The following is a 21144-nucleotide window of genomic DNA, read 5'->3' on the forward strand; positions in this document are numbered from 1 at the left end:
TGGATCCCGAGTGAGGAGACAATGCTTGGGGAGGGGACACGTGTGGCTGCGCCCTGGTGAGGGGAGGGGGGCAGGAATGTCAGTGGGGAGCGGCACGCTCCTTGCCACTCCATTCTTGCTCCATGACTTCATGGAAGAAGCTTTTCCTGCTTCTGTGTTTTCACAGGGGCAAGTGTTGCTTTTCCAAGTGCCTTAGAACTTAATTACCATGGGCTTTTTTCTTTTGGGGGGGGGGGGGGGAGGTGAGTGAGTGGAAACTCATACTCTCAGATATAACTCCCCTAGAATTTGATAATCAAAGCTTCTTGCACAAGGGACAAGTGGTTACACAGGGAATTTGGTTATATGAGCCAAACTGCCTTCAAGCAACAAAGCTAGGATGTGGGTTCTCACATCCCAGTCAAGTGCTTTAAATCCCTTCCTGGGCCCCAGAGGTTTAAAAGCCAAGCCTATAGGCTTAGGTTTGGGATACGCAGGTATTCCCCAGTTCATGAACAAGGCAGGACGGTGAATAAATTAAGTATATTGATTCTGCCTGGAAAGTGAATCACAGATAATGAACAAAGTAGGCATCAATTTTAGTGACTGCTTTGCTTCAGGAAACTCATTTATAAGACTGAGTTTAGGCAATGTCTGGCCTTGTTATAGTAAACTCATTTTTCCTGTAAAACCAGCTCCATAAGTAACTCAGGTTTCATTTCACTTCAACCCATAAATAGCCAAACAACTGACATGTGCAGATTGATCTGCTTTTACCACCATGGGTATATATAGGTTCCTTTCAGTTCTAGCATAAGCTGAATATAAAAGCAGAAGGAAAAATAAGTATTGTGCATAATGTTTGTTAGCCACAAAGGAGAACAATGAATCAGGGCTTTAGAAAGCTCAATTCCAAGGAAGAAAAGGGAGGCAAGGAGAGAGCTTACCCACAGCTTCACTGAATTCTTTGATGCCCACAAGAGCAAATGGTTTGGTTTGTGACCAGGCAAGAAGAAAAATGTTTGCGTATTGAGTCTGCTCTTTGGGAAGTCATTTTCCTGATGACTGGACAGCAACAGGTTGCACGGACAAAGCAGGTTTGTAACAAGCAGAGCAATTTATGGGAGCAGATGGACGTGGCAGGTCTGAGGACCTGGGTGCTTTAGCAACGTGGTATTTTTAGCATTTGGGGAACGCAACCAAGAGACAAAGAATCACTATGGCTTTACTAGAGACATGCACATCTCAAGACAGGCTTAAGTTGAGGAGAGAGACCTCTCCTAAAGCTGGGGGTGAAGCTTTCAGTCCTAATCTGGATATATCTGTGAAAGGAACATGCACTTGAGCTGAAGATGAGTGCTGTTTGTCACACTCCAGCACTTGAATGGCTGTTGCGCTCTTCTCCCTTGGTTCCTTAAACCAGATCACTTCCCACCCTTCCCAGCCTGCTCCTTTGGAGGTGCTCTGTGCCCCACAACACGGATGTATGTTGATATAGGATCTAACTCATCACCTTTTTGCTTTATATCTGACAAAATAGAAAACAGAGCTAGTAATCTCAGGCTCCTTAGGTGAATGGTGAAATGCTCAAGCAGACACTCCTGATTTGAAACAAGGTAAATTGCATGCATCACCAAGATTTATAGATGCTGTTAATCTGATGCGAAGACTAAGAAAATGATTATCTCAATGCCACGAGGATATAGCATGCTGATACCCCTCTTCCTGCTCCTCTCTCACATTGCCAGTAGCTTTACTTCCGAACACAATATTCCTATTATCATCTACTTTGCTTAGAAGAAGGCATCTCTGTACAAATGTGCTGCTATCACATTTTTCCTGTTCTGCAAATATTCAGCTTTCATCAGTCCTTTACGAACACCAAAATCTCACTCCCACGCCTCCCTTTTCTTTTTTGGGGCTGCAAACAACTGTTTCGTAGCTGATGCCAATGCAATTTCAGTGCTGGTGTCACTTAGAAAGGGACACAGCCAGCACTGGTTCAAACATGATCAATCTATTTTTCCTTGCTAGCCTGATGTGAATTGCGACTGCACATGTTATTTCTGCCTTTCTGGGGTTGAGTTGCTTTCTTTCAATGTGCACCAAAATTTGCAGCACATTTCCCCTAGATTAAATTGGTGACACTGACAACTAAAGACATTTGTCTCTCACAAGGGCTACTTTTAGAAAGGTTAATGCTGGTCACTGTTTCTAGGGAAACAAGGGACTTCGATAAGAGGCCCTTGTGACCAACCTATTTTTAATAACATTACATATTGGAAAGGAATGCAATAACGTTTATCAGCTCTAGACATGGATAGTGTCAATATTGTGGTCTTATATAAAAAATTTGGCATCTGGGATCTGTAAAAGCCCAGTTATGAACCCCCTCTATTTTCTTCGGAAAAAGATTGACCAGCCAGGTGTGTTTTGACAAAAGGAGGCCTTTAGACTACTAATAAAATGTGCGCTGCAATAACGTGGCACTCATGAAAAGCAAGATCAACAAGATAAAAGGATGCTAGTTCAAGATACAGATGCTCAGAGAAAACATCTTCTGAGTCAGAATCCTTCGGACTGCTTTATAAGCAAGCAGACAGACTAACCCTCCATGAGATGCACCTAGAGAGATTGAGAACCTGTTATTTACCTTGAGGTGGTGGTTGCTTGTTTTTAATCACTGGTCCCTGCTGCTATTGCAGTCTCCATTTAAAGGAGAAAAGGGAAAGAGCCAAAATGATCTAGTCAGATGCTTTTTGAAAGAGAAAGGCTATCCATATGGGAATAGTTTTAGCAGAAGAAAAATGTGAACATCATACCCAGCAGCAAACCTGGGGCCATTCTGTACGAAGGGATGCATTTTCTCTTGTGAAGAATTATGCTTTAGTTCTTCAAGCCTTTGAGGCCCCAAAGAGAAACTGGAGGGGGAGAGAAGCTTAGCTTTAAATATAGTTGCACTCCGCTACATCTCTAAAGGCTAGGAAAATTGGCACTGAACAGTACATTTAAAGTGTGTTTATGACAGCTCGATTCACATTATTAGAAGTGGGGATTTTCAGGTTTCTGCAAGCTGTTGTGCTCCCCCTGCTGCAGTGCACAGGCCAGGCAGTGGACACAAGCCTTTGCAACCTGAAGAGGCAGCGGGAGCTTGTGTTCAATCTCCTTTCAGAATCATCGTTTTAAATAGTTTCCTCCAACTAATTCTTTGCTGATAGCAACCATGTGGTGTATAGTATAAAGGAAGTTTAAATTTCCCTATGGGAAAGCATCTTGTCTCATTCAGGCATGCCTGGGGAAATAATTTCTAAGTCATCAAAAATGTTTTAAGCGCCTTTTAAGCCACCGAAATCCATGATCTACTGCTATTAGCATGCAGACCCCTGAAACAGAATACCACTTCCCACTTTGAACAGCTTGAAACCACCAGTGACTGTGGAGAATTAATGCACAAAACCACAAGAGGCAAGTAGCCGATGCCATTAGCTTGGTAGCGCAGAGCAGCATCCATCCCTGCGCCAGCCGGCCCCCAGCTCTCATCCTGTGCCAAGTGCCGAGCTCCGGACTGCATCGGCATGCTCCCTTCCTAACCCAGGCTAGGATAATAAACATTTCAGAGCTGTCACTGCTGCCTCTCCCCTGCTGACATTTGATCATTACGGTATCTTAAGAACGTTTAAATAGGTCAGGGTTTTAATGGGAGAGCTCGGCTTCTGGGAGCAAGAATGACAGGGCTTTGAGAGCAGATTAGCAGCACTGATAAATCAATCTCAAACTGACTCACGACCCTAAGGAAAGTAGGAAGATGAAAACAGTAAAAAGTGAGCCTAACCAAATAAATGGCCTCAGCTCTTCCACTCTGGAGATGTACCGGAAAAGGGAAAGAAGGAATTTTGCCATGTGCCTTCTCTCCCTTCTCTCTCCAAAAGCTGATGTTCCCCCATCCCATCTTCAGGCTTCAGTCTGAAAAGACTGAAAAGTCTTCAGTCTCCAATAATATTGAGCAGCCCTCCATGCCTGTCAGGTCAAAGAGTGTGCAACAGCATGTTTTCAGAATTGCTGTGCATAGTTTTCCCAACTCTCACCTATCTTAATGGCCATTAGTGAGTTTTGGCTACCCACCTCCACTTTAAACAGCCCTGCATTACCCATAACCACTGAGGAAAGGCAGGGAGTTAAAAGCCCTAATCGTGTATGTAAGTAGTTCAGGTTAGTCTTTTCAGCACTCATCAAGCAAGCATTTATTTGCACAGCACGTCATTAGAGTTACCATAGCCCATTCACCAATTCTATTATGCCTTTCTGAAGCTAACAGTCAGAATACTTTAGCCTTGATCAATGCGGGGGGGGGGGGGGGAATAACAATTTAAAAGAATAATCCATAAACATCTCTCTAGGGTTTGTATTACACAGACTGGCTTCAAAACCAAGGTACTTCATTACCCCTACTTCAGCCTTTAACTATAATGCATGCTCTCTGCTCAAGCTGCCAGAAAACCACATTTCCATTTCAATAGGCAGCACTGCCCTAAAACACTCCTAGGTCTTCAGACACAACATATTCTAGCTCACAGTGCCAAGCTCCTGCAAGACAACTTGCCTTTCTTTGCCTGCTTTCCATTTCATCCTCAAGGATTCAGAGCCTGCCTTTCAGGTATGGGCAGAGGTGGTCCAGTCGTGGCTGATCGCCTGGGGTTTGCTGCTGTGGAGGTTTGTTTTCCCCATGAGGTGAGGGAGAAAGGAAGGAAAACATTAATGCCTTTTTAGACACAAGCAATTTTCCAACTTGTGTTTCCTTATGAGTTATAACTCAACTTTCTGTCAAGGATCTGCATTTCCCTGATGCCGACTGCAGACTATTACTAAGAAATGCAGAGACAGTTTAATTGCTGAAATAATTACCATGGGGGGATATTTTATTAACATTGCCAGTGCTGACAGATTAAACCCAATGTGATTGGCGTGTCACTAAATAGCAAGAAGGTACTGAAGGAAGTAAACGGTGAGGCTTTCAGCATTTACATTCTATAAGCCAAGAGCTGGTCACTTCCCCCAGGAAGCTCAGGCAGCAAAGCTCCTTGACAAAATAAGGCCAGTTTCTAAAGAAAATCTATTTCCAGAGGTATTATTTTCTGCCATAAGCTTAGAAAAGCACAGGTCTGTGCTTCTCACATGGTCGAATGACTCGGTGCTTCTCATCAGTCAAATTTAAACACTTCCAAACATGGACATGACATCCTTCTCTTCAGCAGCAACGTTCTGCAGCAACTGCTGGTGTATGCATGTAAGTATATATACACACACACATGCATATATATTTATATGTCTGTGTGTATATCTAAACATATATACACACACATATATAGAATTAAAAGTGTGAAAACAAGTTGATTTTCTAAGCTCTCCCCTCCCAGCTATGATGCTCCACACTCAGAGCTTAATACTGTATAAAAACAACTTCTCCCTTGGAGACCTGCTGAATGGATCCGTGGCAGCTGAGCCATGGCAGCCTCTACCACTGCTGTTCTTCCCACTCTCACTCCACCAGACTCCTGCTACTCAGACTCAGCACCAGTGAGACAGAGGCTGACGCTAGAGCTGAAATCCTGCCACCGGCAAAGCCCCCGCAGCACTTTAGACTCAGCCTCTTTTTTGCACAGGGCATTTCAGCTGTGCTGGAGGAGCACATCTTGTCTAACCACAGAGTCGTTTCTGAAAAAGCACAGCAGGGAGAGATCAGAAAGGGGGGGGGGGCTGCAGCACACTGGGCTCCTGCAAAGTCCCACTACTTCAGCACTGTTTGGGAAGTCAGAGTTACAAGAGGGAGGCAAGGGTGAGAGAAAATGCCATGCTGGACCACCCAGAGAAACCCAGAGCCCTTTGGAGAAAGGCTGCACTACATGTCTAGACCAAACCCCATGCAGAGATGAGTGCCGAGGTCAGCTGGGCATTGCCTCTGCTGCACAAGCGAGCAGCAGCTGAGATTTCTAATGAGGTTATAGGCATAACTCCCCTTACAGTCCCACTGGCTTCCCAACAGCAGCTAATCCTGTTGTAACAGAATTAATTTATTTAAGTAATTGAAATACATATTTTGTCTTTACAGGAAAAAAAAACCCAAAGGAGATAGGGAGGGGAAAAAACCCAGAAGATATGCTTGAGGCTTACTGCACAGAGCCAAAGTACCTGCCACATACAGAGTTTTAGGCACTTCGGTTTCACACAATGGTCTAGAAAAGAAAAGGGAAAGAAGAAAAGAAATAGCACATCTGGCATGATGATGTAAAGCTGGACCGGTGCAGTAACACCAAGCAAGAATGGGAAATATGCCCTGCCGCAGCAGGGGCCTCTGAAGCTTTGCTTTAAATACCAATAGCTCAGCAGCATGAAACCAGTGAACAGCCCATTTGACAGGACCACCAGTGCAGCTGCCTAACTCGTTTGATTTGCATCAAAGCTCACTCAACAGAAAACATCAAGTTTTGATCCATCCAGCCTGGCCCACAGAAACTTCTCTCCAGCAGCAACCTCTACCTATGCAAATCTATTCACAAGAAAGCATTCTGCTCACCTTTCTCGATGCTGTTCTGCAGGTCTGGTGCCTGTGTCTTGCCTCTGCCAGAGGAGAGAATGGGATCCTAACAATAACTCTTGTAGGGCAACTACAGAAATACATCTATACACACACATATTAAAAACCATCCCCAATGTTTTTCAGAGAATCAAAATTTAGAGCAGAAGGCTTTGCTGCAAAACTTAACCCAGAACTTTGACAAAAAATAAAGGTTCTTTTGGGGTATGAAAATAAACTGTAGGCTGGGGGGAAGGAAGCTTGATTTCTTAAGTTGGTTTACCCTGCCTCTTGCCTGTCAAGATACACTGATTCTGGTAGACACTCTGGTCCTTCTTATTGCATTGCAATTGATGAACAGGGATTTCCCAGAGCAGAAAAGTCTCCCCTCACATCCTCACCCCAATGTGCACCAGAACCATAGAGAAGGAATTGCAGAGCTTAAGTGCAGATTATATCCACTATGTTGCCAGCATGGTCTGGATACCTGCATTCAACTATAACTGAATGGGAAAGGGAAGCTGGCTGAAGCAAAGGTAGGGGCTACATGTATATAACCAATGAGGCATTTAATTCCCACTGCTTTCTCTGTGTGGAGTTACAAAGCTGATACCTGCAAAGAGGGTCTAAGCAGTCTGCTCATGGTCATGTTGGACCAGGTAAAATCATAGGGCAATAGATCTGTGAGAATTTGGCAAGACTCGCTCCTCTCCGTGTGAGGATGGGCTTCTCACCAGATATGTCACCTCTTTCACCCTTATTTGGTTTAAAATGAGGAAAGTTTACCTGGGTAAATACTAATGGCCAGTTTATTCTGAATCAAGAACAAGAAGGATAGATTTTAGATACTGAAAGTATAAGGAGCAATAACACTAGTGTTCAAAACAGAGCAGGTAGACACATTCAAATATAATAGCAATACCCACTATGTCTCAAGTTACATCTCAGAAATATTTGGCTTACTCTTCACTGGAGAAAGACTTGAATTTTAGCTACTTGCAGCAATGAGAAAACTCACTTCAATGCACCTGAACTACTTAACAGTTTTTTATTGCCACAGGGTGTCTGTGTCTCAGTGCGAAGAAAGCATGAAAATTGGAGTGTGAGGTCCATCAGTAGAATTTATTTCAATGAGTGAGAGAATCAGAGAGCAGACTTATACACCCATTCCCCAGAAATAATAAACCAAATGCTGTATATGACTGAATGCAACAGCAGGCACCAAATCTATCCCATACCCATGCAATGCAGACAGGTCTTACCAACTTGATAGGAGTATGCATCAAGTTCAAAGAAAAGAACACCCAAATAATTTTAACTGGAGAGGACATGGTCTTTCAGACTACACCTTCAAGGTGGGGTTTTTAATGCTCATTAAAACACAACAAACAAGTACGAAAGAGCGTTTTTGTACAGCTTATGGAAAGGAGGCTCTGAAAAGACTAATGAAATCTCCCACTCTTTTTGTATTCCCCATACCACAGCCTGTTTGTTAGCAGTAACAACGTGTGACATGTCACACGGGGCTCTGCTGAGCTGAGTTCCAGGCCTCTGACACTACACCACTGATAAAGGGCTGCCCAAGTGCCTTCACAATTGCAAAGCTCTCTGGGAGTCAGCAATGCCTGCTTTAACCCAGCTATCTCGAACAAGTGCCTCCCACCACCATTATCAGAACCAGAAGTGAAAAGGTATTAACAAAGGAAAGATATTTTTGCACAGTGCTTTTTCACTGGATAGGGTTCAAGTCTGACTTCCACTGTCCAGCTCAGCAGCAACAGGCTGAGCAAGGAGAGCATGTGTGCAAGGGCACACATAAGGACTTAAGGACCTCAGCCAGATGTGAGGGTTGCTTGTAACTGTGTGCATTCAAGGAGCAAGCCAAATACCAACCATTCAGCTATGCCTTAACTTATCCATATTATGAGGTCATTTTCCTCAGCATCACCTCCTTTCTCTCCCTGCCCTTACCTAAGCACAAGATAATCTAGGAGCTGGCCCATCATTTCTCTCCTCACCACTCTCTTCTTGGACTCCCACGAAACACATGGAAGGAGAGCACCAGGAGAGTTCATTGCTTGTGGCTCTGCAGTTACAAGACAGCCATATATGGAGAAAAAAAGAATAATTAGCAGATATTGTTTCAATCTTACTCTTTCTTTACTCATTACTATCCCCAAAGACACCGCCTCCTCCCCCAAAATAAACTCCCCACTGAAACAACAGCATGGACACACTACCTTGGGTGTTTTTACAACCTGAAAAAATGTATTAAGCACTGACATGTAACTCTTCATTCTCAAGATCCAGCACTTGTGGTGTCTCTCAAAATTTCTTTAGAGATCTGAGATACCAGAAAAGGAACCCAGCACTTGCTAAGAGAGAATATTCCTATCCGTAAAGGAGGAGGGCCCTTAAATAAAATAGAAGCTGAAAATTCTGCATGAACTGATGATAGGAACAGATTATTAAGATATACCATCCTCCTACACCAACAGTGTTTCTGATGAGCCAGCCTAAGTAAATCTAGTCCAGTATTTGTGTATTCAACCTGAAGAAAAATACACACGAAGGATAAAATTACAGTTAGGAATATGATAATGATGCTGCCATTAGCCTCCAACCAAGAAACACTGATCCAGAAATCAAGAGATTAGACAAAAAGAAACCCAACTAAACTAAGCAGCAAATAGTTAGGGAGTTCCAAAAGTCTTAATGTCACTTTGTAGTGGAGACGGGCTATGACTAAGGTATCCACGTGTTTGTATTCCTACAAGCTCCGATTCCACCTTTTTGACTCATCAGTAATCAGTAGCTCTCATTCATTTTGTCAGGCTTTATTTTTTTTCTCCTTTTCTCCTCTTCAGGAAGTTCCTGTTTCAAAAGGGCTGCGTGGAGACAGAATGAGGAGAACCAGCTGGTGCTCCTGCACAAGATTCCTGGCCTTCTGGAGCTGCAGAGCAAACAGCAGAGCTCTATTTTAAGGGCAGGGCTACTGGAGAGGCATGAAAACCAGTAGTTGCCAGTCTTCTAAAGAGGCTTGCACCTATTTTGCATGACTGGCACCTCAAAACAGCCCATTCCACTCACAGGTTCGGCTCCTAATTTGCAATAGATGAACTGGTTTAGGGCTTTTCCTAAAGGGCGAACACATACAAAGGAATGGTGCAGAGATCCCACTCTCTGAGCCCTATCAGCACCAAGCTTCTGGCTTTCTCTGTGGTTCTCCTTCATTCCCACCAGCAGGCAAGGTTTCAGTGGCATGGGGGACGTTTCAAGCAGAAACATGCAAGCTACTCAACCATGGAGCATTTGAACCTTTAAAGACTGAAGCTAAATAACACAGTTAATCCACTGGTGAAAGTCTATGCGTGTGCTGTCTCTCCAATAAGAGTGGCATTTCAGCCAGTGCAGAAGATGACAGTAAGTGGCATTATCTCCGAGATCACGGCGGACCTATTTAAGATTCTTTTAGCCTAGCTGTACTCTATATGTAACATTAAATACAACCATCACTAATAACTTGTCTTAATTATTAGCTGATTTCTTCATATACATGCAGGCAGATGATTTCAATTATTTTAATTATATGGGAAGTTCAAAGTGCATTTTATTCCATTAAGATTGTTCAGAACTCAGTAAAACCCACAAACGCCTAATTCTTTAAATGACAGTTTTTAATTAATTTGAACTCAGGCTAATTAAAAGATTTGCAGATTGCAGCAATCCAGTCCGTTTTCAAAAGGCAAGCCTTAATGCCTACAACAAATACACTCTATTTTCTGTTAGGATTAAAGATTCAGCACCTACTTTTAGTGCAAAAACCTCTTCAGCCATAACAGGCTGAATCACAGCTGACAGCAGGTAATAGAAGTGCTCCATCAGTTTGGTCTCTAAGCTACAAACCATCACTGGAGAATATCCAAGTCCACTGCTCCCACTTACATGGAAATCCGGGCACTAGAGACAGGGACAAGAACTTTAGCCAGAACCTTTGGTGGCAATAGACTTGGTTTAACCCCCCCCCCAACACTTACCAAACACTCACCTGTTTGTGCAGCACTGTATAAAGGAGGAAACAACACCCAGCTCTGGCAATCACCCTGCAACAAAATAAGGCAACTCTATTTGCTAGATACCCCACAGAAACACTAGCCTCAGTGGACGACTTCCAAAGGAAAGATGGAATATTTTACTTTAAATTTGTAGCCAACAACAAAAAAAAATAGGGCTGTGGTTACACTGCAGATCTCTCCCCATCAACAGTTACTTTTGTTCTCACCAACTGATTCCAGTGACATTTGGCAAGGGAAAAGTGGCTCTGACAGTCGCACAAGTCAGTAGCTGGACTCTGAGGCCAGCACGGGCAGAAGATGTTTTTCTCATATCCCGTGCACCAGAGCCTGGGCCAGCTAGCATCTCTGTAATTTCCAGTCATGACTTGCTGTTTCCATCCTAGTGGAAAAACCTCCCCAGGGACACGGTCAAGCCCCCATCACTGGAAGGTTTTAGGGTGGGATTGGACAAGGTGTTGGATAATCTCATCTAGGCTCTCTTTCCCACAGAATGTTGGACAAGATGAACTTTTGAGGTCTCTTCCAACCCAGGCTGTTATAAGATCACTAGGGGCACAGAGGTGAGGAAACTGAGGTCACTTTCCCATACAGAAAACCACAGGCTTAAGGAGGACTAAGGACCCAATACAACAGTGCATAAGTTTTCCTGCTTTCAGTATGCACTGCTTTAAATGCATGAAAGTCACTAAGTCCTTGACTGGCATGAACAAAGTTGGATTTTTAGCATGACACCTTCACACAGCTGCTGGCAATGAGCTTCCTTCATATACAAATATAGTTAATGTATACAATGACTGTCGGCTTGATTTCGCCATTTAGAGTGAGTAATGCATATAGCCATAGTAACCAGCTCCCGCCACTGAGTCTTCCTTCTCTTCTGAAGTCAACCCACTTACGCATGGATCTACAACGAGGAGTTTACATTTCTCCTGCTTGGAAGAGTAGGCAAGGGAGACTTGGCTCCACAGTTCTGCAGAAACGACATGGAGTGACCTTGGTTATTGTTCTGTCAGTGGTTTTCCAGCATGTCACATGCCCTGTTACCCACTTATCGACCCACTTGAGTCTATATAAACCAGCCAATATTCCCTTTGCTAAACAGGGTTATTAAAAATGCAACATTGATGTGCAGTAATATCTCTAAACCAAATTTTCCAGTCAAGGTATTAATAGCTTTAAGGTGTTGGAAAACCATTTTTAATGAGTTGATGGAGTTTCACAGCAAAGTAGGTTTGTAGCCAGCATCCACATTAGCGTTTCTCCTGCCTGAAGGATGTTGAATCTGAGGACATTTAGCTTTTAATGTTTTAAAGACACAAGCATACCAGAGCCTTTAACACAAGATAACAAAATCCAATTTCACTTCCCTAGATCAGCCTTTGCAAGTGTTGCTACCCGAATGCTGAACTCAAGTCCCAAATCTGATCTAAGATTTATCCCTTTCTAAATGGGTAAAAATAAACACATTCTTTCTTATCCTTTACGGAGACAAAAACATTGCAAAGAAGGAAGATACATGTGTATCGTGAAGAACTTAGCCAAGCAGCAAAGATTATTCCAAAAGGACATGGAGCAAGTACTACTTCAGCTATCGCACTCTTTATAGTAAATAGTGGTGTTTACATATAAAATGAATAATTCAGATGGTAGCTTAGACTACAGACCTATTGCTGAAAGAAAGGAAAATCCCACCTCCTTCCTCTGGAAATGCTAAAGACATTAGAGACCTTTGCATAGAGGAATAAAATGTAGAGAGTAAGAAGCAGCTGAAAGCTACTGTGATTTTTCAGTACCTTATCGAAGGGGAAGCTGGCCATGTGCATGAACTATGGAAAGCAACTTATTTTTGACAGCAGTGAAACAGGTTTGACCTAAATTGCAGAGTTTAACTTCACCTTGGGCTATACACAAGAGCTGAAGTTACCAGAGCCCAGCTGGCACAGCAGCCCACAAAATCCCTTAGCTGAATCCCTAAATTGTGAGGCACCATTGTAACTATCCAACAAAACCCTGCTGGTTTGTATCACTGGTGCGATTGGTCTTTCATATTTCAGGCCTGCAGAGCTCTCATCCAAACACACGTCCTTGTTAGATTTGCCTGGGACTGATGATGCTTAATGAGTCTGGGAGAAATCCAGGGAAACGTTATCACTGAACAACAGACAGAGACTAATGCCAGGCTTCAGCTACCTGACTTTAAATTTTTATCACACTTCGACACTGCAGCGAATGGAAAATACTTCTCAAAGATTAGCACCACTCCTCCTATCTCCCCTCTAATCGCTTCCTACCTCAAGTTCTGAGAAATGGAAGAATTCTGGGGAGGGGAAAGGGACAATCCAGTTTCTGCAATGCCACCCCTTGCTTCTTAGCTTGTGGGGGTAATAACATTCCTCTGTCCTGGCTATCCGTGGCTGTTTGTAGGAGCTTTTTAAACTGCACGCATGATGCTAAGATTCTGACAGAATTTGAACAGTGACGTGTTAAACATGGTCCCTCTAACCTGAGGCTTAATGACATAAAATTTCAGTTTTATCTCAACAGAGGATTAAGGAAAGATAGATGAGATTTATTAACTATCACCCCCCCCACCCCCCATCAAACAGTGAAACCATCTCCTGCAGAATCATATCTCAGGACTTGGCTGAAAGCCTTTTCACCCTCTAGCAGTGGTCACTTGCAGTCCTCCTTGTGTGTGGATTTGGTAAGCTAATAAAATTCTATCTGCAATTTGGGACTAGCTTCCGTCCTTTCTGCTCACCAAGTTATGAATAAACATGACACTATCATCGGGCCTGGAGTAGTTACATTTATAATAAACAAGGCTGGGGAACAGGAGGGAAAGGGGGAAGGAAAAAATGTCATTTGAGTACTCCAGGCTTCAGAAATAGAACTAAAATTGGAGGTTGTGCGACCTCGCTTCAGCACCTGCGCGTGTGTAAGCGCTCTGCTTCCAGTGATGTGATTAGATGCTATTTTTCCCCTGGGGGCTCTGCCTCATTCTGCATATGAGAAAGGCCTGCGTGGGGAGGAAGGCAAAGTCAGGTGGTGAAGGAGATGCTGCTGTCTGCATGCCCCTTTCCACTCTGCTGCAGAAGCTGCCTTTCTGTATGAGTCAGAAATGGGAAACAAAACACTATTTTAAGATTCGAGTAATTGCTTGCTGCATTAGTATGACAGGAGGCTTCACCACAATGTACCTATGTGATGGCAAGCAAACCATTTACTCCACAGTTTAGACAGGCAATCACCATAACTGGTTTTATTTTCCACACAACTGAGAGCTGAACCCCCCCGATTTGCATGGAAATGCTGAGTGGAAAAGCACGGAAATACTGCATACCAGGGCTGCAGCCAAAGACACTAAGAACAACTCTTTGGAGCTACAGAAAGCATATCTGTGCACGCATGCTTCAAGTGTTGATGTACTTACAAACAGAGGCTTTCAGCTTTTCACATAAGGAGCCCCAGATTAGCAGTTTCCTCCAATTTGCATCTTGATTCTCTGCTGGTAACATGAAGGTAATTGTATGTAAATACTCAAACGATAAGTACCATACAGAAATGAATGGATGGGAATGGCTATGCATTAGATATTTTATCTTCATCTATTTCATAGCCACGTATAGGCAAAGGTTCTTCACACATACACAAGTATGCAAGCACACTCACAGCACGTTTGAGCAGCTACAAGCGGCAGCTGTGTTCTGCTCACGCAGGGAGAGGCAGGAGCAACCTCTGTTCTGGCACTCCACAGAGCTGAGTACCCCATTAACCTCTCTAGGGGAGAAGTCACCTTGGAGGGGATTGTGCATCAGCCAGCCCAAAGATTGCGCTCTCTAAGCGCACCATGCCTAAAAATATACAGCACTTCAGCCACAGACACTAAACAGGTGAAGGAGTGACAACAGCCTCGCATGCAGCGAGGATGCTGTTCCCCAGCATATCAACACCACCCCTCTCTCCCCCCCCTAAAAACAGCTTCTGCTTTTGCCAGTGAAAGGCATAAAAGTATTTACTTGGTCTTTACAGAACACAAGCAAGTCAACAGTACAATACCTTGAAGCGTATTCCGAGGAGCTTTTCAGTGTTGAAGGAAACCATTAAACTGATACTGAAACGAACACAATAGCTCTCAGATTTCCTGCTGCCTTAGAAAGCCACAACAAAAGGAGTTGTATTGATTCACCTTATCCTGAATATAAGCAAGAAACTTAAAGGCTTCTTTTAAAAGTAGATTCACTTCCACTTGCTGGATACATGATAAAAATAAACCAAAGATTTTTCTAAGCTTTATCCTCAAAAGATAAAAGAGAAACAATTAAGGCACTTGATATGACATACAAGGAAGCAGAAATAGCTCCTGTGGCCCCCACCCCCCAACAAAGATTAAACAAAGTATATTGTAATTGAGCAGCTGTGGATTCCCCCCCCACCCCGGACTTTATAGAAGCCTCTGGATTTTTGAATTACTGCAGCCTCATATTTCCTTCAAAGGTTATAGGACATTCTGGCTGTACTGTAAAACACAACTGAAATGCAACACTCGAGTATCAATATAAGCAAATAATACACCCAGATAGATTATTCTGAATTACAACTGAGCCAAAACAACAGCTGCTTAATTAAAAACCAATTTTGTAAGAACTTAATACACTGCAAAACCCTAAACCATATTGTTAGTTCAGTTACTGTGAAGAAACATTTAACTAACACAGTATTTGTTCTTGCGTGTAAGGACTTAGTTATGTATGGATAATAAAGAGCTAGCTGTCCCTGCTATGTGGGAGATCCCAGCAGTATGATGTGCTTGTTATCCATGCAGAGATAACCTTTTCAAAGATGTTCTTTGGCCCAAACGAACAGGATCCTACAGAATTTAATCAGCACATATTAAGTGACAACCCACAGGCTGGAGACTGCCTCACAAGCCAACCACATTAAAAGCAGCCAACTATTATACTCCCGTAGCTTAGCCAAGGAAATGTGGGATTTTTCCACTCCTATCAATTTCTTCAGGATCTGGTGACACAATTTTTCCTTCTCCCTGCACTCTCTTCTTTCCTTACCCCATAGCATAAGCGGTGCTGGGAACATCTACAGGAAAAAAAAGTTGCATTGGCTGTCTCCCTAGGCTTCCCACATTGCAACGAGGAATGTGTAAGCCACCTTCATCACATTTCTCAGACACTGAAGAGTTCATTTCTGATGCAGAGCTGTAGAATGAAAAGATGTTTTAAAGCCCTGCAAAAGCAAACACGGCTTTCAAAGCCCATCCAAGCAACAAGAGCTACAACGCCTACTTCCAAGTAACATGTGTTGCCCCTGGTTTCGCCTCTCCTTCTTTAAGGGTCCAAGAGGTTTGTGTCACATACACACAGACACAGAGAATATGCTGTGTGCATGCATTGATGGTCCTGCATATTCTCCTGTAAAGACAGGCTTGTGGGGCAAGTACCACTAAAGTTTTAACAGGGTTACACCAGTAGACTTGTATATTTCCATTTCCAAAGACATCCTCAATAACAAATACAATAAATCTGTTGTTATGAGCAAAGGGGGCTGCAATTTTTGCTCAACCCAACCCAACCTGACAATTGTGAGTCAGGAAGACAAACTGCAAACACATCAGCGGTAGCAACATATAAAGGCTCCCATTATTCCTGAGCTTCCATTTTCAGACAAAAGCTAATGGCCATAAAAAACCCCAAACCAAACCACCCTTCCAGATTCAATGTAGCATTTATAGTTCAGTTAGAAAACCATACAGGCATAAAAGGAGACATGGAGACTTTCTAATCACATAGACGACACTAATGCCAAGCATGACACACACGCATGGATCCAGCTGGCTCTTCTTACCAATCTCCCTTTACAAGAATCGTTCATAATAAGATATTTTTGCTGACCACCAGCTCTTCAGCCAAGACCATCAGTTAATCCCACATCAAAGGGCAACATGGCAGAAAGGAAGAGTTTAACATGCTGCAACTATGAGGACCTCAAGTATATCAGATCCAAACAGAGGCTGGACAGCAAAATGAGGCTCATACTACCTTGTTATTTCTGTCTGTTCTGAAACGGACACCCTCTGGGATACAAGTGCACAACTTTTCCAGCAGTGACTGGAACAATCCAGGCTGCAGCTCCGGAGGTGGGGAAGCACCTTGCCCTGGTTGCCTGGCATGGTCTGGGACTAGCAGGATATTTACATCAATAGCTGTACGGTTTCCAGTGAGGCATAATTTAGCCAAACTAGTTATCCCTCCTTTCTATGTACTCCAAGGAAAGTAGCCAATTTAAATGGGACCAGGGTAGATAGAAAGATACAAATGTGTCACTGGGGATCTAAAGCTAGCAGACTGTTCTCAATTCCATCACACTGCAGAAGGGAAATGGGTGAGAAAAAGCTGGAAAGGAAGCATGTTTCAGACAGCGAACAAATCTGAAGATTGCAAAAGTAACCAGATGGGAGTGCATGGAGGAGTTTATTTATATATAAACCAACTTTGCTAGGTTGAAAGCATTTTCTGTGAAATAAGTACTTGCCTAAAAATACCCGATCTTTGGCTGCTAACAATAAATTCTAACAAAAAGGAGCAGAGAACCTCTCTTCACAACACCACTTAAACCAAGCCTATAAAGCTGGGAGTCACAGCTTTAGTGGAGTTTGACCCATTTTTGGCCTGCATTTGTATCAGGAAAGTGCACTGCTAGAGAACTGGAGAACTAGGCACGTACCTCTTGATCAAGAAAATCATAAGCATAAGCATAAACAAGACATAGATCCAGCAGTCAGCACTTAGCACTGCTGAAACGGTAGCATAAGTGGGTTTTACACTTCTTTACTCAGAATTTTGTATCTGGTTTACACCATCACTAAATAATTCTTACTACTCATCCCTGAAAAAAAATCTATGAAGAAATCATATCAGCTCTTCATGATATTGCTTGTTTTAAACAGGCTTACTCACCTGCACTTACATTGAGGATCACCTTCTACACCAAGGCCATGCTTTCAGATTGTACAGCTCCTAAGTCCGACCGTGTGTGTAGGATATTAACTTCATTCTGAAGTTATGGAAACGCCAGTCAAAGTTTCACAAGCCTGGGAAGAAAGGGGGGTTTTGCCTACATTAAGTTGCACATGCTAGCACAAATATCATAGCATAAACCTGTTGACCACAATAACTAAGAAACAAATAAACACTCTGCCTTATTTGTAACACAGACAAGTGTAGGGGGAGGACAATGACAGCATGGGAACTGGTTCATGAAAAGCTTCACATTCCATCTTCTGTGGAGGCAAGGATAATCAATTCAATTCAAAAGTCAGAATTCCATTCCACAGCCTGTTTTATCCCAGAGGTGGTTAAGGCTCCACTACTAGATCCAAACAGCACACGAGAAAAGCTTCCTAATTTCGACACAAGACAGACTCCACCAGGGAAAAGCAAGTGGTAGGCACTGTCACTCTGAATCAGGGGTGAAAGAGAGATGGAGAGATGGAGAAGTGGGGGAAAGTGAAAGCCTAAAATAAACCACTAGCGTGGAAATAGAAAAAGATCAAAGAATGCAGAATCAAGACCAGGAAGAGTGGTAAGGTGAAGACAACATACAACACACGATGAATTGAAGAGCATCAACTCCAAACTGTTTACTATCTCATCACCCCCAAAATGTGCACCAAAAAAAAAATAAACAGAAAGCACAGAAAACACGGTACAGAAAAAAATACTGGTTTTACAGCAGCATTGAAATAATATACCAAGCCATGCAGAACCATGTGCCCAGTGGAAAACTCTCTCTAGCGTATAAAGAATAGAGGGCAGCTACTTTCAGGTAAGTACTAGTGTGCCTGGTATAGAGATGTGAGGTTACTCTGCACTAAGACAACTCAAGAGTCCCTGCACTTGTACAGCAGGCAACTGACAACCTGACGTGACACAGATAATTAAAAATCGACTTCACTGAATTGCTATTCACTGTGCCGGTGCCAGCTATTCTCTTCACTAACTGAGGGAGCCTGTGGGGAAAGAAGAAAAGTCCAATAGCATATTGGATACAGCATGTACAAGAATATTAAAACTGCGGAGGGAACCTTATTACAGAACTAGTTTGAACACTGATAATATCAGGATGCCTAAAAGCAAACCCTCAGAACACAGTTATTTCTTTGCAGGAAATAAGTATTAAAATCTACAGGTGTTTCTAGTGAAAAGAGCTTTACATTTTGAATAACATTTTAAACAGCCATCAATTTATATTTGCTAGTTCCATCAGCCACTATTCATTACAAATTGGAAAAGCACACAAAAATGCTGTCAAAGTGGCTTGATGTGTCCGTGCATTTATTTGCTATGCAACCCCACAGAGTTCAGCAACACTTGGCTTAGAACAGCATACTGAAGCAGCACATTTTTCCAGAGGTAAAAAGCAATCAATATTTATACATCCTCCATATTACTGTGGATTCTATCATGCAAACTTCAAAGATTCATTTACCATTTTCTGGGGACAAGAACCTTATCGCTGCATGACCTTACTCAGTGAGCAGCTTCACGTTTCTGCCCTCTCATCCCGCCACATGAGAATAAACTCAGGCCACCATTTAGCAGTTTAATTAGTAACATACTTGACATTCCCTACTTGAATTTCTTTCCATGAGCAGTTGCTGTTCTTGTACAGTCAGAAGAGGGAAAAAATAAAATAAAATATATAAAATCCATTCACTTACCCTTTCCTTTTTTGTTATTCAACAGAAATGAACCCACATCTGCAAATGTACTTTGACATTCAAATTTCTTAACCCATTAGACTGAAGTAATAATTTATGGTTAATGAAGCTTTCCTTCCCAGTTGAGTTTGCAAAACTAACAAAACTCCTCACTTTGGCAATTCTGATAGCATCTCTTTGACCCTAAGCAGAAACTTCATTTTATGCAAAAAGACAACCAACCTGCAGGCACTGTACACAAAATTGGCAGCGATACCTATAATTTACCTTACTTGAGAGAATATGCATGACACAGAAAATAGAACAAGTGATTTTTGTTTTATTCCCCTGGTCTTCACGGAGACCAGAACAACATCTGTCTCTTACCTGTGCTTAACTTACAAACACCGTGTTTCAGTAACAGGTTAAAACCAATACAACTCATCAGATGTGTATAATTGCAACAGAATGTATAAGGCTGTACTTAGACATGAGTTGAACAGATCCAGTAAGGCACTTCAATCATACAACTGAAAAACAAAGAATCTCAGGTATTTTAAAATCTAGCCATTACAAATAGGATACAAGTAAAGGCAGCAATGCTACAGAAAAAAATAGACATTAAATGGCTCAAAACTCTGGTTAATTCTACCAAAATATAGATACTAACAAAATAGCTCTGCCAACTGCTAAAAGATACGTTATTCATGTCACATGTAAACTAAGGACAGGAAAGTGTTCTGCTACTCAAAAATGTGCATCAGGTTCTAGTACTAGCCTTTCATATGAAAGTATATTTCTTAAAAAGCAAAACTGCCTAAATAGTTATACTATGAACAATTTATGAAATCCTGTTGGTGTAGAGCAGAAATGCTGAGAACAGCTAGCATGTGCCAGAGAAGATTGGCAACAAAGTGCAGATCTTTTTAAAGAATGCAAAGTGTTGGAGGATTAAGAAAGTATTATCTAGTATTTATGAAATATATGTACATTCATGTATTTCTCATTTTAGCATGGTTTCCCTAATTGATGCCACTTGCTGAAAAGTCATTCACATGCGGTTTTCATTTCATATCTCCTTGTAATAAGAAATGTCTCCACATGGGCCAATGCCAACCTTATGAAGTTTAACCATGACAAGTGCAAGGTCCTACACACCTGGGTCGGAGCAATCCCAGGCACAGCTACAGGTTGAGCAGAGAAGAGATTCAGAGCAGCTCTGTGGAGGGCTTGGGGGTGTTGGTCAATCAGAAATTGAACATGAGGCAGCTTCAGTGGGAGCTCGCAGCACAGAAACCAACAGTATCCTGGGCTGCATCCAAAGGAGCGTGACCAGCAGGTCGAAGGAGGTGATCCTGCCCCTCTACTCTGCTCTTGTGAGACCTCACATGAAGTATTGTGTGCAGTTCTGGTGTCCTCAACATAAAAAGGACATGGAACTGTTGGAAAGTCCAGAGAAGGGCCACGAGGATGATCAGGGGACTGTAGCACCTCCTGTATGAAGACAGGCTGAGGAAGTTGGGGCTGCTCAGCCTGGAGAAGAGAAGGCTGCGTGGAGACCTCATAGCAGCTGAAGGGGGGCTATAGGGATGCTGGGGAGGGACTCTTCATTAGGGACTGTAGTGACAGGACAAAAGGTAACGGGTTCAAACTTAAACAGGGGAAGTTTAGATTGGATATAAGGAAGAAGTTCTTTCCTGTGAGGGTGGTGAGGCACTGGAATGGGTTGCCCAGGGATGTTGTGAATGCTCCATCCCTGGCAGTGCTCAAGGCCAGATTGGAAAGAGCCTTGGGTGACTTGG

The 21144-nt window shown here is 42.7% G+C and overlaps 1 long non-coding RNA gene across 2 annotated transcripts; it reads right to left on the bottom strand.

Annotated features, from left to right (window-relative positions):
• Window positions 1-10209: 10209 nt before the first annotated feature.
• Window positions 10210-14757, bottom strand: LOC134166414 (uncharacterized). 2 transcript variants are annotated; one of them, XR_009965867.1, is made up of 3 exons: window positions 14686-14757; window positions 10599-10653; window positions 10210-10510 (listed from the first exon to the last, which is right to left on the bottom strand). It is a non-coding gene; the product is annotated as an uncharacterized LOC134166414 (long non-coding RNA). The 2 variants fall into 2 exon arrangements; XR_009965866.1 differs by lacking the exon at window positions 14686-14757 and having other exon boundaries at window positions 10599-12016.
• Window positions 14758-21144: the final 6387 nt, after the last annotated feature.

The sequence above is a fragment of the Pezoporus occidentalis genome, unplaced genomic scaffold (genome assembly GCF_034315485.1).
Source record: "Pezoporus occidentalis ecotype Australia unplaced genomic scaffold, CSIRO_AGI_Poc_V1 ctg26, whole genome shotgun sequence".
NCBI lineage: Eukaryota > Metazoa > Chordata > Aves > Psittaciformes > Psittacidae > Pezoporus > Pezoporus occidentalis.